The following is an 18,204-nucleotide window of genomic DNA, read 5'->3' on the forward strand; positions in this document are numbered from 1 at the left end:
TCTAACACTAACATCTTCTCCATACTAACTCTAGGATTCACAAATCAAAAATCGAAATCTTATTTTATTTTATACACCTTTATATTCATTTCCTTTTTACCCAAAAACTTATCCCATTTTCTTTATAATTTTTTAGCATGCCTCCGCTAAGACGCCAACCGCGCAAGAACTCCACTCGACGTATGGCCGCCATTATCGCCAAGCAAATGGCCGCTGTGATTCCCGAACTAATAACCTAAATACAAGCAAACCAACCCGCACCCGTTGTTGCACCTATTGAGCCCAAACCCGCATCCTACTCGCTTAAACAATTTACTAGTGCCAACCCGTCCGAATTCTACGGAACCAACTGTGCGACTACGTTGTTGAAGTGGTTCGAATCTGTGGAGAATGTGTTTTTACACAGCGAATGCCCCGAAGCGAAAAAGACAAACTTCGCTTCAAGCATGTTTAGGGGAACCGCCCTAACATGGTGGGGTAGTGTCATGCACCTCCAAGGTACGGATGTGGCCATGGCTCTTCCATGGGCCGAGTTCAAGGCGCTGATGAAGAAGAAATTCTGTCATAAACACGAGCTCCAAAAGCTTGAGGTAGAATTTTGGGACCTAAAACAAGAAGGTGGTGATAACGCCGCTTACTTGCTCCGTTTCCACGAGCTAAGCGTTCTTGTACCTCACTTGGTCACCCCAACCGAACGTGAAATTGACAAATATATTGGGGGTTTACCGATGAAAATCCGGGACTCAATCATGAGTAGCAAACCCGCGAACCTTGAGGAAGCCATCACGTTAGCCGGTTGGCTATCAGAAAATCACGTGAAGGAGGGTACCCTAACCCTCAAGAAAACAATCGAGAAAGCCAAAACCGAGCCCGCTCCCCAAGCCAAGATTGAACCCGCACCACAAGCTATAAACTACTCCAACTCCTCCCGACACAACAACAACAAGAAGAAACCCAAGACTAATTACCGAAACTTTGCCGTCACCCAACCTTAACCACCACAACAAGCCCAAACTTTTCCCCAAAACCGAAAACCTTATATTGGTAACTCCCCACTATGTAACACTTGCCAACTTCACCACCCAACGAACTCGCCGTGTCGCCATTGTACAATTTGTAACCGATTTGGTCACTTCTCCAACACATGCCGATCCACCCAACGAAACCAACCCAACCAACCTAACCCACCAACCCAACCAAGAAACTTTCCCCAAAATGCCCAAAACCGCTATGCACCATACCCATCAAACCAACCCCAACAACCCCGAGCTTGCTTTAATTGTGGTGATCCCAACCATTTCCGCCAAAATTGCCCACGTTTAGCTTTTGCCAACCAAGCTCAAACCGTAACCATACCATACTACCAAACACAAGCTTACCAAGTTCAAACTTACCAACCCCAAATTCCCCAACTCAATGCACCACTCATCCAACCCATCCAAACAATCCAAGCACCACCTCCACCTCCACAACAAGCACATCAAGTCAACCATGGTAATCAAGGGCGGGCGTTTATGATGAATGCAAATCAAGCTCAAGTGGCAAACGATGTTGTGAACGGTATGTTTTTGGTGAACTATCATTTGGCTTCTATTTTATTTGATACCGGTGCCGATAGAAGTTTTATTTCTTTGAAATTTGAGTCGAAACTTGCGATGACTCGAACTAAGCTTTCCCGACCGTTCTCTGTTGAAGTAGCCAATGGAAATTCTATTACCATCAATTCCGTCGTCCGCGATTGCTCTCTTATTCTTTCTAAGCATAAATTCTCCATCGATCTCATCCCGATGCAAATGGGTAGCTTCGATGTCATAGTAGGCATGGATTGGTTGTCTTTGCACCGTGCCGAAGTCGTTTGTTTTGATAAATACATTCGCATTCCGCTTGTCAACGGCAAGGTTCTTAAGGTCTTTGGTAACACAACGTCTCGAAGGCTAAATCTCATGTCGTGTGCTCAATCGCAAAAGTACTTACGCCAAAAGTACGTTCCGTTTTTAACTCTCTCGGTGACAAAAGATAAAAATGAAAGGAAGATCCAAGATATTCCTATTGTTCGTGATTTCCTTGATGTCTTTCCCGATGATGTTACCGGTCTTCCTCCCGTTCGTCCGATTGAATTCCAAATCGATCTTGTGCCCGGCGCGATGCCCGTGGCCAAGGCTCCTTATCGTCTAGCCCCGTCGGAAATGCAAGAACTATCAAACCAACTCGAAGAACTTTCCGATAAAGGCTTCATTCGTCCAAGCTCTTCTCCTTGGGGCGCTCCTGTTCTCTTCGTGAAAAAGAAGGATGGTTCGTTTCGTATGTGCATCGATTATCGAAAACTCAACAAACTTACTATTAAAAATCGTTATCCATTGCCACGTATCGACGACTTATTCGACCAACTTCAAGGCGCAACATGTTTCTCCAAAATTGATCTTCGATCGGGTTATCATCAATTGCGTGTTTGCGAAGAAGACATTCCAAAAACCGCTTTCCGTACTCGATATGGACATTTCGAATTTTTGGTTATGCCCTTCGGGTTAACAAATGCACCCGCGGTGTTTATGGACCTCATGAACCGCGTTTGTAAACCATTCCTTGATAAATTCGTTATTGTCTTTATTGATGACATCCATATCTTCTCTAAATCCAAAGCCGAACATGAACATCATTTGCGTTCCATTCTCGAGCTCCTTAGAAACGAACAACTCTATGCCAAATTCTCCAAATGTGAATTTTGGCTCGAGGAAGTTCAATTTTTGGGACATATCGTAAACGACAAAGGTATTCATGTTGATCCCGCTAAAATTGAGGCTGTTAAGGATTGGAAAACTCCAACGACTCCCACGGAAATTCGATCCTTCCTCGGTTTGGCCGGATATTATCGGCGTTTCATTCTGAATTTTTCCAAGATCTCTTTGCCTCTTACCTCTCTCACCCATAAGGGACAACCCTTCGATTGGGGTTCGAAGCAAGAGGAAGCCTTTTGTACTCTCAAGGACATGCTTTGCAATGCTCCTATTCTAACTCTTCCCGATGGAAACGACGATTTTGTTGTATTTTGTGATGCATCCCATCAAGGACTTGGTTGTGTTCTCATGCAACGAGGTCAAGTCATCGCATAAGCATCAAGGCAACTTAAGGTCAACGAGAAGAACTATACGACTCACGATCTCGAACTTGGTGCCGTCGTTTTCGCTCTCAAAATATGGAGACATTACCTTTATGGAACAAAATGTGTGGTTTTTACCGATCATAAAAGCCTTCAACACATTTTTGACCAAAAAGATCTCAACATGAGACAACGACGATGGGCCGAATTACTTAGTGATTACGACTGCGAGATTCGCTACCACCCCGGTAAAGCGAATGTTGTCGCCGACGCCCTAAGTCGAAAGGTTAATGTTAAATCCGTTCTGCTTCTAAGCGTCATTGTTCAAACCGATCTTCAAATTCGTATCTTTCAAGCTCAACGCACCTCCGTTGAAGAAGGTAACATGTATGACGAAATGTCATGTGGATCCGAACTTCAACTCGAAACCAAACTCGATGGTCTTTTGTATTTTCTCAATCGTTTATGGGTTCCCGATCGCGATGACCTTCGTACTTGTATTCTCGACGAAGGTCATAATTCGCACTATTCCGTTCATCCCGGTGCGGATAAGATGTACTTCGATCTTCGTGCTACCTTTTGGTGCCCGGGTATGAAAAAGGACGCAGCGTTGTTTGTATCTAAATGTCTTACTTGCTCGAAAGTCAAAGCCGAACATCAAAGACCTTTTGGTCTACTCGAGCAACCACCGATTCCCGTTTGGAAATGGGAAGACATTGCTATGGACTTTATCACCAAATTACCCAAAACCCAAAAAGGCAACGATAGCATTTGGGTGATCATCGATCGATTAACCAAATCTGCTCATTTCATTCCGATCCGCGAGAAGTATTCTGTCGAGCAGCTTGCTCAAATCTATGTTCGGGAAATCGTGTGCCGACACGGTTTGCCATTGTCTATCATCTCCGACCGCGATGCCCGTTTTACCTCTCATTTTTGGCGTTCACTTCAAGAAGCTTTGGGAACACGTCTCGATCTTAGCACCGCTTATCATCCTCAAACGGACGGTCAATCCGAACGTACAATCCAAACACTCGAGGATATGCTACGAGCATGTGTTCTTGATTTTGGTGGGAATTGGGATTCTCATCTTCCGTTCATCGAGTTCTCCTACAACAATAGCTACCACTCTAGCATTGATGTGGCTCCTTTTCAAGCTCTTTACGGTTGTAAATGTCGTTCCCCGACTTGTTGGAACGAAATCGGTGAAGCTCAAATCACGGGACCCGAAATGGTCCAAGAAGCCACCGACGTCATTGATCAAATCCGTAAAAATCTCCTAACCGCTAGAAATCGTCAAAAGAGTTACGCCGACAAACGGCGAAAACCGATCGAATTTAATGTTGACGATCTTGTCCTTCTAAAAGTATCTCCTTGGAAGGGGGTAGTCCGTTTTGGAAAGAAGGGTAAACTAGCTCCTCGTTTCGTTGGTCCTTTTAAAATTCTTGAGCGTGTTGGGAAAGTAGCGTATCGACTTGAACTACCGCAAGAACTAGCCGGTGTTCATCCGACATTTCATGTTTCGAATCTCAAAAAGTGCCTATCCGAGGGTAATCTTCATATACCCCTCGATGAAGTTCATGTTGATGAGTCTATGATTATGGTTGAACGACCCATTGAGATTATGGATCGCAACGAGAAGAAAACCAAGCGTAGTCGTATTCGGTTAGTAAAAGTTCGTTGGGAATCACGGCGTGGCGCGGAGTTTACTTGGGAACGAGAAGACACAATGAAAGAGAAGTATCCACATTTGTTTGCATCGTCGTCTTCATATTAATTTCGGGACGAAATTTCCTAAAGTAGGGAATACTGTGACATTCGTCAATTTCGGGTCACTTTTGTTATGTAAACCCGACCCGTTTGTAACCCGAACATTTCAAATATATAAAATATTGGATCTTGTCATTTAAAATATATAAAATATATTTTTTTATTATGCATTGTTTGACCATTTAAACATACCCATTTTTATGCAAACCATAAAAGAATCTTTATACCCAACCCTTCACTCCTTCCCTATATATACACACCCATCTTCTTCATTTTACTCTTGCTACATCTCCAAAAACTCTCTCAAACTCCATAGATTCAAGGTTGTTATTTCTTATGTATTCTTGAAGTTTTGACTTCTCAAGTCAAACTAACTATAGTCTTTCATTCTAACTTGTTCATCTAACATTACTAACTCTTGAATATGGTGGTACAACATATATATAATACACACCCCTTGTTTCCTTTATTTGTTACTTCACCGACTTTGGTTGGTTAAGTTTCGAATGTCATAAGGCAAGGCTTCATGGAAGACTTCGTGTTCTTGATATATATTTACACACACATAACTTATTATACATATCACTTATGACTAACTTCTAACCCTTTAGTTTGTTCATCTTATTTACAAGTTCCATGGTGTGGGTTTGTATAAGACTAACCTTGGTTTAACTGAAACTAGTCCAAACCGGAAACCAAACTTTTGTTTACTAGTTTTGTTAAAATAGTTGTTTAAACATGTTTATTGCTAGATTTGAGTTTCAAAAATCATTTTTACAAGTTCTTTGATATTAAGCATATGGAATCCATCTATGAACTCGTTGGGAGATGGAAACCGAACTAAACCGAAACTTTTGCTTAAAAGACTTGTAGTTAACTTTTTTTGTTGTAAAATTTAAGTTTTCTTCATTTATAAACCAATATACAAGTTCTATGATATTTGGGCATGTAGAAACCATCTATGAACTATTTGTGAGATGGAGACCGAACTATACCGACTTTTACTCGCTTAAGACACACAAGTGTGTTTTTAGTTATCAAGACTTGTATATTTCTTTAAAAAATAGTTTACAAACTGATTTTAATTATTTTCTTAAGTACTTGGAATAGTTGGATCCAATTTGATCTCATAACATAGCTTGGACCGACAAAACCGAACACTCGCTTAACGTGCGTTGTTAGTTCTAAACAATAGATCTACATACTTGGTTAAGTGTTAGTATGTTTTAATGAGTTATCTCATAACAATTAATATTTTGGAAAGTTGACTTTGGGTTTGACCATTTGTCAAGACCCGAACCGACAACCCGAACACTCGTTAAAAACCCGTTTTAGTATCTTTAGCCTAATGGAACTTGCATTTTAGCATTTTCCCCACCTTATTACTTAACATTGGTTAAGTAAATATTAAGGTTAGATACTTTAACCCGGTTTTGAGCAAACTTACATTTTTTAAAAGGGTTATTATTATAAATTCTTAAATAGTTACATTTTAAACCTTGAACTTTAATTGATTAGTTTTTGCAACAATTATTTTATTTAAAGATCTTCAAGACAACCTTTCTAAATCCAAGACTTTCTTTTATTTAGGCTTCATACGTTAAACTCGTCGTTCCGGCAAATCTCCAAATAATCAATCTTTCAAGTTTATTACTTGAATGTGAGTAACTTCATACCCCGTTTTCTATCTTTTATTTTGGGGGTGACATTTCAACTTATCTAAACTAAATGTTTTATACTTGGGTCTTAAACCACAAACGTTGTTGTATACCTTACTTGAATAATTGCTCGATTTGGTGTTCTATGCTTATTTGACTATGTGTTTATCGCTTTTGGATGGTGGAACTATAAATCCTAGACCATTTGGCAACCCCTCATGGCAAGGTGTCGTTAACGTAATGCAATTAACGATAACTATAAAATCCTAAACTATTTGGCAACCCCTTATAGTTGGGTGTCGCTAACTTGTTAGCGATAACTATTTATCCAAGTTTATAGCTATTATTTATGGTTTTGTATACTAGTTTTGTGGCTTTTCATACTATATATCTATTGTTCAAACTTATGAATTGCTCACCAACCTTTGTGTTGATAAACTTTATTTTATGAAATGTTACAGGTTTGCATCTAGGTTGATTATGGAGTTCGGTGAAGAAAACGTCACAAATACCGTTAGGATATTAGCAAAACTGAACAATATTTGATTTGCTATATTTTGTTATATTTTGTTGTATTTGAGTTATGAATATTTGGTTATGTGACATTTTCGATGATGTGAAATGAAATGAGTTTGTTAAATATTGTCGCTTTAAATAGTGTCATGTGCTTATGAGCAATCGTTGCACCCCGGCATGTTCCGCCGCCTTTGGTCGGGGTGTGACAGATTAGTATGTTGCTTTTCAGTTTAAGCTGTTTCATGTAGATTGTACTGTATGTAAAGAAATTGATGATGCACTTTAATTTTCAAACTGATCAAATAAGGTGTCAGCGAAATGAATATTCATCAACACTTGCTTTGAAATCTGCTTCGGGGTAGGTGCATTTACCTTCTTGTTTGCATTAATATTATCGTGTCCTTTTATCTTAAATATTAAGTAGCAATTAAAATCAACTAGTTTGAGGCCGTATATTACACGGGTAATTGTTGAAAATTTTAAACTTTGATTATTAAGTGAAATACATTCAAGAAATTGATTATATATTGTTAATACAATTACAATTAAATTAAAATTACATAAATTACATAACTAAGATTACACAAATATGTTACAAATAGGTAAAAACTTCCATTTACACTACATTTGTGATTGTATTAGCAGTATGCATTGTTTATCAAAAATCAAAATCTTTAGTCCATGTCTGCTTGTAGCTATTAATAAAGTAACATATAGGCCTGCTTATAACTCTTGATGTCCGTGTGACAAAAAGGTTCTCCAAGTACATACCAATTCTAGACAAATGATAATATATATCTATAATACTAATAAAAATATTCATACACATAAAATATCATGTCATTTGAGAATATCTGCTCATGTTTATAAAAAAACATGATTATCTCAAAAACCATATACCTGAACTTTGATGATATAATCATCCTTAGAATCTTTACGATTTGAAATTGATTGATCATGATAAATTTGTTGTTATTAATATTCTGTGTATGACAAATGTTTTAATTAACTTTATATTTTACAATTAAAAGTTGTATAATCAAGCAAAATAAAAATCGAAATTTAAATATAACAAAATGATTTGTTTGTTTCATATGAAGGTAATTGCCAGGAAAATGAAAAATACATACTAACATTAAAACCATGTTAAAATAATAGTGATTATTTTGAGCAGGGCCGGCCCGTGGGCCATTTAAAGCAAGGAAGGGCTTTAGGCCCCCAATTCGTTAGGCCCCCCAGCCAAAACTGGTTTAATTAAATATGGGCTTTGAAAGTTGGCAGATGGGCTTGCATTGATTTCGTGAAGCTAGGCCACTAATTGAAAAAAAAGAAGAAAATGGTTTTGTGAAGTTGGGCCTCCAATTCGTGTCTCGTACCAATGTCCCATTTATTTAAACATTAAAAAAAAGAGAAATATGATTATTATTATACATATCAGATGGTTATTTCTATTTTCTAGGTCAACAGCGCTGCTTCGCAAGGACCGAAGGGTCAATTGATGATCTTCACCATCGCAGATTCCAAGTTTGCAGGTTACAACGGCTCTCTCTTTTGATGTATCAACTATTACAGATGAAGATTTCATCTGATTTCACCCACTCCCAAATCGATTGTAAGATTTAATTTGAGAAACTTGATTGTGAAATCTGAAATTCATTGATTCAAAGGCTTATAGTCCAATATCTGAAATTCATTCATGCTTATTTGAAGGCTCCGTCCTGTATTTTTGTCAATCTGAGAACGGAGAACCGAAGGGAAAAATTGACTCACCGAACAGCCGGCTATTCGTAATTTCTTAGCAGCCGGGACTTGAATTCTTCTAAAGTCTGAACCTATTTTGTAGTCTTCAAGGTACACTATTACACTAATTCTTTTTATTTTAAATTTGTTTGCAATGTGTGAATTTTGACTGTGGTTTCTAAATTTTTTTACATAGATTTTATGTGAATTGTTAGAATTTTGTTACTTTGTTGATACCTAATAAGATTATTTATACTTAGGCACTTAGCTTTTTGTAGCCAGGTTTGATTATTTGTGAACTTGTTTGCAACTTTTGAATTCATAATGTCAAATAGAAATAGGAAGTATGAGTCGGGTCATGCTAAAAGGTTAAAGAAACAAAAACGAGAAGCTGAAACGCAGTCACTAAAAGGGTCTTTACTAAAATATGTAACAAACTTAAAAGATAACAATAATGAACATATGAATAGCGATGGACCATTGAATGTAGAAGAACCTAATAGTGATGCACCTATATATGTAGAAGATTATGAACTTAATAACGAAGAAGAACCTATAAATGTTGATGAAAATAATAGCGATGAACATGCAAATGTTGATGAAAATAATTGCGATGAATTTGTGTTTGTTGATGAAAACAATAGCGATGAACCCGTAAATGTTAATGAAAATAATAGCAATAAACCTATAAATGTAGACGAAAATAATAACAATGAACCTATAAATGTAAACGAAAATAATAGCAATGAACCTATAAATGTAGACGAAACAATAAATTTAGATGATCCAAGTCAATGGACTAGTATTGATACTAAGTTAAGAGAATTACTTGTAGAAAAAGGACCAATAAAGATTTATAATTATAATTTTCCAAAAGATGAATATTCTAGAAACTTTATTCCTTCTTTATATATGCAAAGGATGGCGAATGGGGAAAAATATGAAAGAAAATGGTTGGTTTACTCAAAAAAGTTAGATAGAGTGTTTTGTTTTTGTTGTAAGCTATTTAATGTGCATTCATGTAAAAGTAAGTTAGCCGATAAAGGTAGTAACGATTGGAGAAGTATGCATGCTAAACTAAAACAACATGAAGCAAGTAAAGAACATATTATTAATATGGGTACATGGTTTGAGTTAGAAACAAGATTGGCAAAAAATAAAACAATTGATAAACAAACTCAAGATCGAATAAATAAAGATAAGGAATATTGGAGAAATGTGTTAATAAGAATTTTCGTCGTTGTAAAAACTTTTGGCAAAAATAATATACCATTTCGTGGGACACATGAAAAACTTTATGAAGAAAACAACGGTAACTTCTTAAGTATTATGGAGATGATTGCGGAATTTGATTTAATAATGGAAGAACATTTACGACGGATAACTAATAGTGAAATTCATAGTCATTACCTTGGACACAATATGCAAAACGAACTAATTGATTTATTAGCAAGTGAAATTAAAACTAAAATTGTTAAAAAAGTTAAAGAAGCTAAATATTTTTCAATTATACTTGATTGTACTCCCGACATAAGTCATAGAGAACAAATGTCCGTTATTTTACGATGTTTAGATATTTCGGCTACTTCTATACAAGTTAAAGAATACTTTCTAGGGTTTTTAGTAGTAGTTGATACAACCGGTAAAGGTCTTTTTGATACTATTGTTGAATTAATTAATAAAGTAGGACTTGATGTGAATGCAATTAGAGGACAAGGTTATGATAATGGATCAAATATGAAAGGTAAACATCAAGGAGTGCAAAAACGTTTCTTAGATATTAATCCTAGAGCATTTTATACACCATGTGGTTCTCATAGTTTGAATTTAGTAATTTCTGATATGGCTTGCTCATATACTAAAGCTGAATATTTTTTTGGTTCAATACAACGTGTTTATTGTTTGTTTGCATCATCCCCTAAAATATGGAAAATTTTATTAGATACTATACCAAATTTAACTCTTAAACCATTATCACAAACATGTTGGGAAAGTCGACTAGAAAGTGTTAAAGCAATTAGGTTTCAAGCTCTAAAATTAAGAGAAGCCATATTTGATGTATATGATGGTGGCGATGCTAAATCAAAAGGTGATGCTAAAACGTTAGTTGAAAATGAGTTTGAAAGTTTTGAGTTTTTTTTAGCGTTAGTTATATGGTATGACGTTTTGCATGCTACAAATATAGCTAGTAAAAGCTTACAAGCAAAAGATATGTGTGTTGATGATGCTATAAAACAACTAGATACACTTATTTGTTATTTTGAAAAGTATAGAGATGAAGGGTTTGAAAAGGCTGTGACTGAAGCTGAGAAAATTGCTATAGAGATAGGCATTGAACCTATTTTTCGTGAGAAACGTATTATTCGTAGAAATAAAAAATTTGATGAAAATGTTGATAATGAAACTTTGAAAACTCCTATTGAATGTTTTAGAACGGATTACTTTTTGTGTATAGTTGATCAAGCTATTTCATCTCTTAAAAATAGACTTGATCAATTTAAAGAGTATGAAAATAGTTTCGGTTTTATGTTTAGTATAAAAAAATTAAAATCCTTAAATGAAGAAAGTTTAAAAACTAAGTGTATGTTTCTTGAAAATTTATTGAAGCATGATGAAAAATCAGATATTGATGGTTTAGATTTATTTCAAGAACTAAAAATGTTAAGAGAGATTATACATTTAGAATTAGACACACCTATTAATATACTAAGCTATATTAAAACATTTAATTCTTTTTCGAATGCATATATTGCCTATAGAGTTATGTTAACTATTCCCGTAACTGTAGCTTTTGCAGAACGTAGCTTTTCAAAATTAAAACTAATTAAGAATTACTTAAGATCTACAATGTCGCAAGAAAGATTAAATGGTTTAGCTATGTTGTCGATTGAAAATGATTTTTATAAAGAACTTGATTATGAATATTTAATTAAACAGTTTGCATCAATTAAAGCAAGAAGAGTAAATTTCATTTAAAAAATATTAAACAGTTTACAGTTACGGGAATAGTTAACACACAAAAATTTTTTTTTAACTCCGCCAACTATAAACTTATTAGTTTATTATTGCCGGTCCCAAACCCGGGTAAAGGAGGAGGGTTTATATTTGGTTTTTGACAAAGGCCCCAATATTTTAGTTTGCTTTAGGCCTCCAAGAACGTAGAGACGGCCCTGATTTTGAGTTAGAAGAATATTATAAGATTTAAAGTTGCATAAAGTGAATGTAGTGATTCTTATATATAATCGTTGAAAGTAGGGCTGTCACTTTTACCCGTAACATGAAACCCAACCTAAGAAAACTCGTACCTGAACCCAAACTAACCCGACCCGAGAAACTCGAACCAAAGAAAATACTAACCAGAACCTGAACCAAAGTGATTCGGGTTAGTTCTTGGGTCCGAATTCTAGGTTTCGGGTCAACCTGAAAACTGTTAGTTTTAAAATCATATGTATTTTTAGGTATTAAAGACTAAGCCTTAGCCGCTGACTTTATCAGGATTTAGTCCAAGTTGATTGTTCTCATTCCACATATTATGAATCAGATGCTTATTGTTTATTATTTTGAATATAAACCATAATAAACACTAATGACTAATCGTCTCTTGTCAATCCATATGGAGAATACTTATTATATGTAGTAACGAATTTAGTTGGAATAAACCTATAATTTTAATGTCATATATTGAAATGACTTAAAACATAAGGACCATATATGAAAATTGGTTGAAAAAAGAGGAGGATGACTATGGTATTGACAAGTGACAAAAGTGGTAAGCTTTTATTAGAAGAGATAGATTCCAATATGATGTAGTGGTAAAAATCCTGAGTTTCTCAATTGATCAATAAAGAAAGGTTTGAGATCTTTGTAATCTTCATTTCGATCCTGAAAGTGTCCGGGTTTTACCAGCAGTGGACCGTCAGACGAGTGGGTTTTCCCATATCACTTGGAGGCACTTAGTGACTAATATTTCACTTTCGTAATTAACGCCCAATTTTATGACTATGGGACGTTCGCGACCAGCATTACGGTAGATCCTTGCTTAAGACTGCTTATGTTACCAAATCTATTTAGACCGAATCTGCTACTGTTTATCAATATGATCGATGTTTCACCACTCACAATACGGATGCACACCATTTTAAACTTTTGTATAGATACATTACATCTTTACATGTATATTAATCTAAAGTGTAATGAAAATGACGTGTCAGTGTTACTATACTTTGATTAATTGCTATATGTGTGTTTGTACATTTATACTTGTCACAGAATTTTGATTAATTACTGTTGTGTGTGTATATTTGATGTGGGTAGGGACGTAGGGTAGTTGTGTGTGATTATTATATATTTTGTGCAATAATATATTAATGTTCATGCCAGAACTTGTATTTATTTGGTATTTAAAATTGGCGATCAACGGTACGTGCGCATGAATTGAAGATGAGAAGAGTAAATGTGATAATTGATGATAATTAATTAATTGTAGGCCTCAAAGTCTTCACCTCTTTCTTTGAAATAATCAACTTGCATGTACCTAGTCGATGAAGCCAAGGACTTTGGATATGGTCGATTGCGTAATTGACATCGGTCGACCACAGAAATCGATTGCGTAATCGTCGCAGTAAGTTAAACTTATTTACATAACTGACATCCTATTCATTTTATCCATAAAATTGATTTGATCAAATGTTAAGATTCTTTCTACAATTTTTTGAAAAAAAGAATTTGATTCATTTTCTCCTTATGTATAGTGTGTGTTTATTAAAATGAAAATCACTAAATACTTTTGAAGTCATTTTATTCACCTGTAAATACATGTGTGAGATTAATGTTTATGACTATTATCATACTCTCATATCCAAATTACATAATGTTTTGGGTTAAGTTTTCCCTAAGTAGAATTTGGAATTGTGGATCAAACACTTGAAGCCCAAAAGGATTTCAACTCTCAATCAAATGCCATACATCTAAGGGTCCAAATAAGCTAAAGCCCAACCTTTTACAAACCCAGTCCGCCTTTTATAAGAATTTAAGAGAGGTTCACCATTCACCATTAGAAAAAAAAATAATAATAAAAATTGGAAGGCAGTTAAGATGGAGAAATTAGAACGTAGCGGGTAGATGACTATAAAATCAATTGTAAGTGAAAACCATAAGAAAAGCAATATGTTTTTCCAGTGGCGGAGGATTTTTTTTACAATGGGTCCCGTTTTTTACGTGTTTAGATTTTTCACAAACAAGTATTATAATTAATTATCAAGTCGGGTTATGTCATTTTTTGGGTCAGCATTCGAGTCGGGCAAATAACAAGAAATATATGATGGACGCTTTGCAAATAACAAGAAATAAATATGATGGAAAAAAATTAAAAGATGTTGATATAGAACGCCCTTGTTGATGATCTTTTACCCCGACATTATCTAGGGTTTCTCGAACAATGTGATATCTCACACCGGGTAAATCCTTAACCCTCCCCCCTCTTACTAAGACTACAGAATGTTCTTGTGAATTATGACCATTACCGGGTATATAAGCAGTGATTTCAAATCCAGAGGTTAATCGTACTCTGGCAACTTTACGTAAGGCAGAGTTTTTTTTTTTTTTGGGTGATAGTGGAAAAGTAGACAGATAAGTCACCATAACTACACTCTACAATGAAAACCGAAGGTACTCTTCAATATACAAATCTAAAAAATTAAAAAAGTAAAAAAACTATTGAGCAGTCAAATATATTACATATACAAGAAAAGAAACACGAAAACAAAAGAAAAAGCTAGCTGTAGGATAACCAATAAATCATATCTACATGATTTAATTACTAGAGAAATGTGCCTTTTATTTTTTTTGAACGGCCAACCCATTGGCTAAATGTAGCACAAGCCGACCACTAGTCCGGACGGACGGAGCCCTAGCGGTCCACCTATTGAGGGATTCCCCGGATAAAACCCGACCCCCACGCCCGCCAAACGGCACGACAGTGAGGAGCCGGTAAAACCGGGTGAGATCAGGACTCGAACCCTGGCATCCCTCATAACTCCCATATAAATTGGTGATAGTGAGGTTTGAACCCCTTACCTCTTACTAGTAAAGTGAGTACTCTACTATTGAGCCACAACCAATTTATAGAAGAGTGCCTATTTATGATCCTCAATTATTATAGTAAGCGGTTTAAACTAATTAAGTTGCATATTCAAAATTAACACAATAATTACTTGATTAAAACAAACGATAAAAAATTATAAGAGCCCGTAACCTTTTAAAGTATTGGTGGTTTTCTTCTCAACCAAGCTTAGTTTTGATACTACATATCTAATTATTTTTATGGGATCAGTGCCAATTTTAGCAAATCACTTCTACTAAATTGTTTTTAAAAATAACAGGGTCCCGAGACCTCGTTTCACAAAGAGTGGGTCCCCCCTGTGTTTTTTTTTTCTTTTAATGTGGTTACTTAACCTTTTAGTCTAGAGAAAATGCCATAAAAACTAATGTTCGGTTTTACTCATAAAAGTCCTTTAACAATTTTTTGCATATTAAAGTACCTCTACATACAATTTTTGAACAAAATTATGAAAATGTTTAAATTTAATAACATGAATGATTATTGTGGTTTGATCATATTACAACTTTAGTCCCAAAAGTTTAAAAGATTACAATTTTAGAGTCGTAGGTTGTATAAAGCCATAAACATAACAGTTTGCATAACGTAAATTTAATATATAAAATATGATCATTTAATTAGAAACAGTTTACATAAAATCATTTTGTAATACAATTAAACTTAAGTGCCTCCATCTTGTTCAGGCAAGATGGGAAGATGATAACCACCAACCGGCAACTCGCCGCTGTAGAGCTTTCAGGTTCGTGTCAGACATTGGCAATGCTACAGGTGGTCTCAAAAACCCCCCCGACTGCAGATCTTGCGATGGCGAGTTTAACTGGAGAAGACAAGTTGTAGATCCGGCGATGGTGGCGGCGAAGATGGCGAGTTTAGCACAGATCAGGCGATGGTGCTCAGAATAACCACCGATTCGTCAGTTGTGCTCAAAATAACCACTGATGTGGTGTTGACTTTTCGGTGCATCTGGTGCGGTGGTGATGAAGTCGCCGGTGGTGGTGCCGGATTCGCAAAAGGGCGGTAGGGCTGGGCTAGAAAGTGACAATCTGATTTACCTTTAATACAATAATATAGTTTTTTTTTATATTAAATCTATGTTAATAAAATTTTGGTAAAAGTTGATTCCATCCATTTGGAGGACCACAACAGTTATGTTTATGCAAGCTACGACTCTAAAATTGTAATCTTTTGAACTTTTGGGACTAAAGTTGTAATATGTTAAAACCACAATAATCATTCATGTTATTAAATTTAAACATTTTCACATTTTTGTTCAAAAATTGTATGTAGAGGGACTTTAAAATGCAAAGAATTGTTAAAAGACTTTCATGAGCAAAAAACGAAAAGTACATTGGTTTTTTATAGCATTTTCCCTAGGTTTACTCTCTTTTTAACTCTTGTTATATGTACAATGTATCATACACTTATTGTAGTTTACTTAAAACTGCTTTTGTGAAGGCCCTCGTATACATAAAAATTATATAACTGAAAAGTCATGTAACTTCAGACTATAAAAATTATACAAAGGGTTATTTTAATGCATCTTAATACTTAAACCTGCACGAAAACAACCTGTAAATACAAAAGATTTATTTGGTGATGCAAAATATAAACTCTTATAAATTTCTTGTAAGTCATCCGAATCCCTAAATTAAATTGATTCACAATTTGCCTTCTAATGTCTTTATTTGTGCTTCATTTTTTCGTATTTTACAGTTGAAACAAGAAATATATAAAAATATTAGTAAGAATGGGGTGGTGGTCTATTGACAAAAGCAATGTTTTAAAAACAATTAGATTTGGGAGGGGGATGTTTTGGTTTCAAATCCCACATACAAGGATTAAAAGAAATTCATTGTTAAAAAAAGAGAGTTTATTTGTGTTTTAAAAGAGACATTATAATGAAAACAAAATTTAACAAACATGTTAATATTGTTTCAGGCCACGGCCGGCTAGAGAGCTGCAGGTCCCGATGTTGATTGACAGTGCGGATACTGATCGGGTGGAGGTTCGGTTCCATATGTTCGGGGAGAACCGTTATCTGTCGATGGAGGAGTTTGTGGTGCTCGCCTTGTACACACCGTAGAGTTACTCGAAACTATTTACAGGGAGAGAATACACGAGACACCAGATGACAAATTGAGGGATTGGTGGAGGGAGATTATAGTATAATACTATTGTATTGTATTGTATTGTTGTACATGTACCTGCACATGTTTATCGCTATACAGGGTTGTCACCTGGGGGCAGATCATTGCAACCTTCGTGACTTTTTTGTTTTTTTTGGGGTGCCTGCTTACGGGGAGACCCTGCAACCTTGCTCGCGCGTTCGGCGACTACTTCGCAATTTACTGACACAGGCAGGGTCGCGAGTCGTTGCTCGGTGTCACATACGTAACGCGGGTTGCGTTCAGTTTGGGCTACCTGGACCGACTGCTTGCCCTACCCATTCAGCCGCTGATTTACCCGCGAGAGCTGGACTGTTCACAGGCACAGGGCATGCGCATCGTCCGGAGTATAAACGACCAGTTGCGCCTGGTCACTTGTAACATCCCGAATTTTATATTAATTAATAAAAGAAGTCCATGATTTAAAAACGAGTGTTAATATTTAATTAATATTAAATATAGAAAGAATCATGGACTTGGGTAATTACATGGATTAAGATGGTGGGATGGGCCTTAGGTCCATGGGCTTTAAGGGACATAAATACCCCTTAAACCATCCTAAAACCCTAACTTCCCATTCCATCTTTCCATAATCCCTACACACACCCAAAACACACACACAACCCGAACCAAGATCCGGAGACGAGAACCCGAGCTTGTTGGTGCTAGATCGTCGTGACGGACCAAAGCAACATCAAAGAACAGCTTGTGTTCGTGTTCGACTCGTTTAAGGTACGTTTAGGATCGGAAATCATTTAATTAGGTTCAGATTCATCTTAAAATCATAGATCTGTCTTAGTATGGTAAAAACGAATCCAGCGAGGCCAAACTTACTGAAATTGATTACAGATTGATAGGTTAATCGTTAGCATGAAAAACCCGTATGTATATACATGAATCGCAGCCTGTAAACCCGATGTTTTGAACGATTGAATGGTTAGGGTTTGTAGGCGCTGCTTAGACGATTCCGTTGATACCTAAATCGATTTGTTTGGTTAAGAAACAATGATGATTTTGGGGATTAAGGACGAACAGCGGCGGCTGCTGAACAACTTCACCTAAGCTAAGTTCGCCTGATGAGAACTTCGCCTAAGCTAAATTCACCTGATGAGAACTTCGCCTAAGCTAAGTTCGCCTGAT

At 36.0% G+C, this 18,204-nt stretch overlaps 1 long non-coding RNA gene across 1 annotated transcript; it reads left to right on the forward strand.

The window, feature by feature from the left end:
- Nucleotides 1-8,486: 8,486 nt before the first annotated feature.
- On the forward strand, nucleotides 8,487-9,193 carry LOC143545683 (uncharacterized). The gene is made up of 3 exons (XR_013137476.1): nucleotides 8,487-8,653; nucleotides 8,752-8,955; nucleotides 9,050-9,193. It is a non-coding gene; the product is annotated as an uncharacterized LOC143545683 (long non-coding RNA).
- The last annotated feature ends 9,011 nt before the right edge of the window (nucleotides 9,194-18,204 follow it).

This window comes from Bidens hawaiensis, unplaced genomic scaffold (genome assembly GCF_021521415.1).
Source record: "Bidens hawaiensis isolate Kalapana, Puna unplaced genomic scaffold, B.hawaiensis_p1.1 tig00013993_1, whole genome shotgun sequence".
NCBI lineage: Eukaryota > Viridiplantae > Streptophyta > Magnoliopsida > Asterales > Asteraceae > Bidens > Bidens hawaiensis.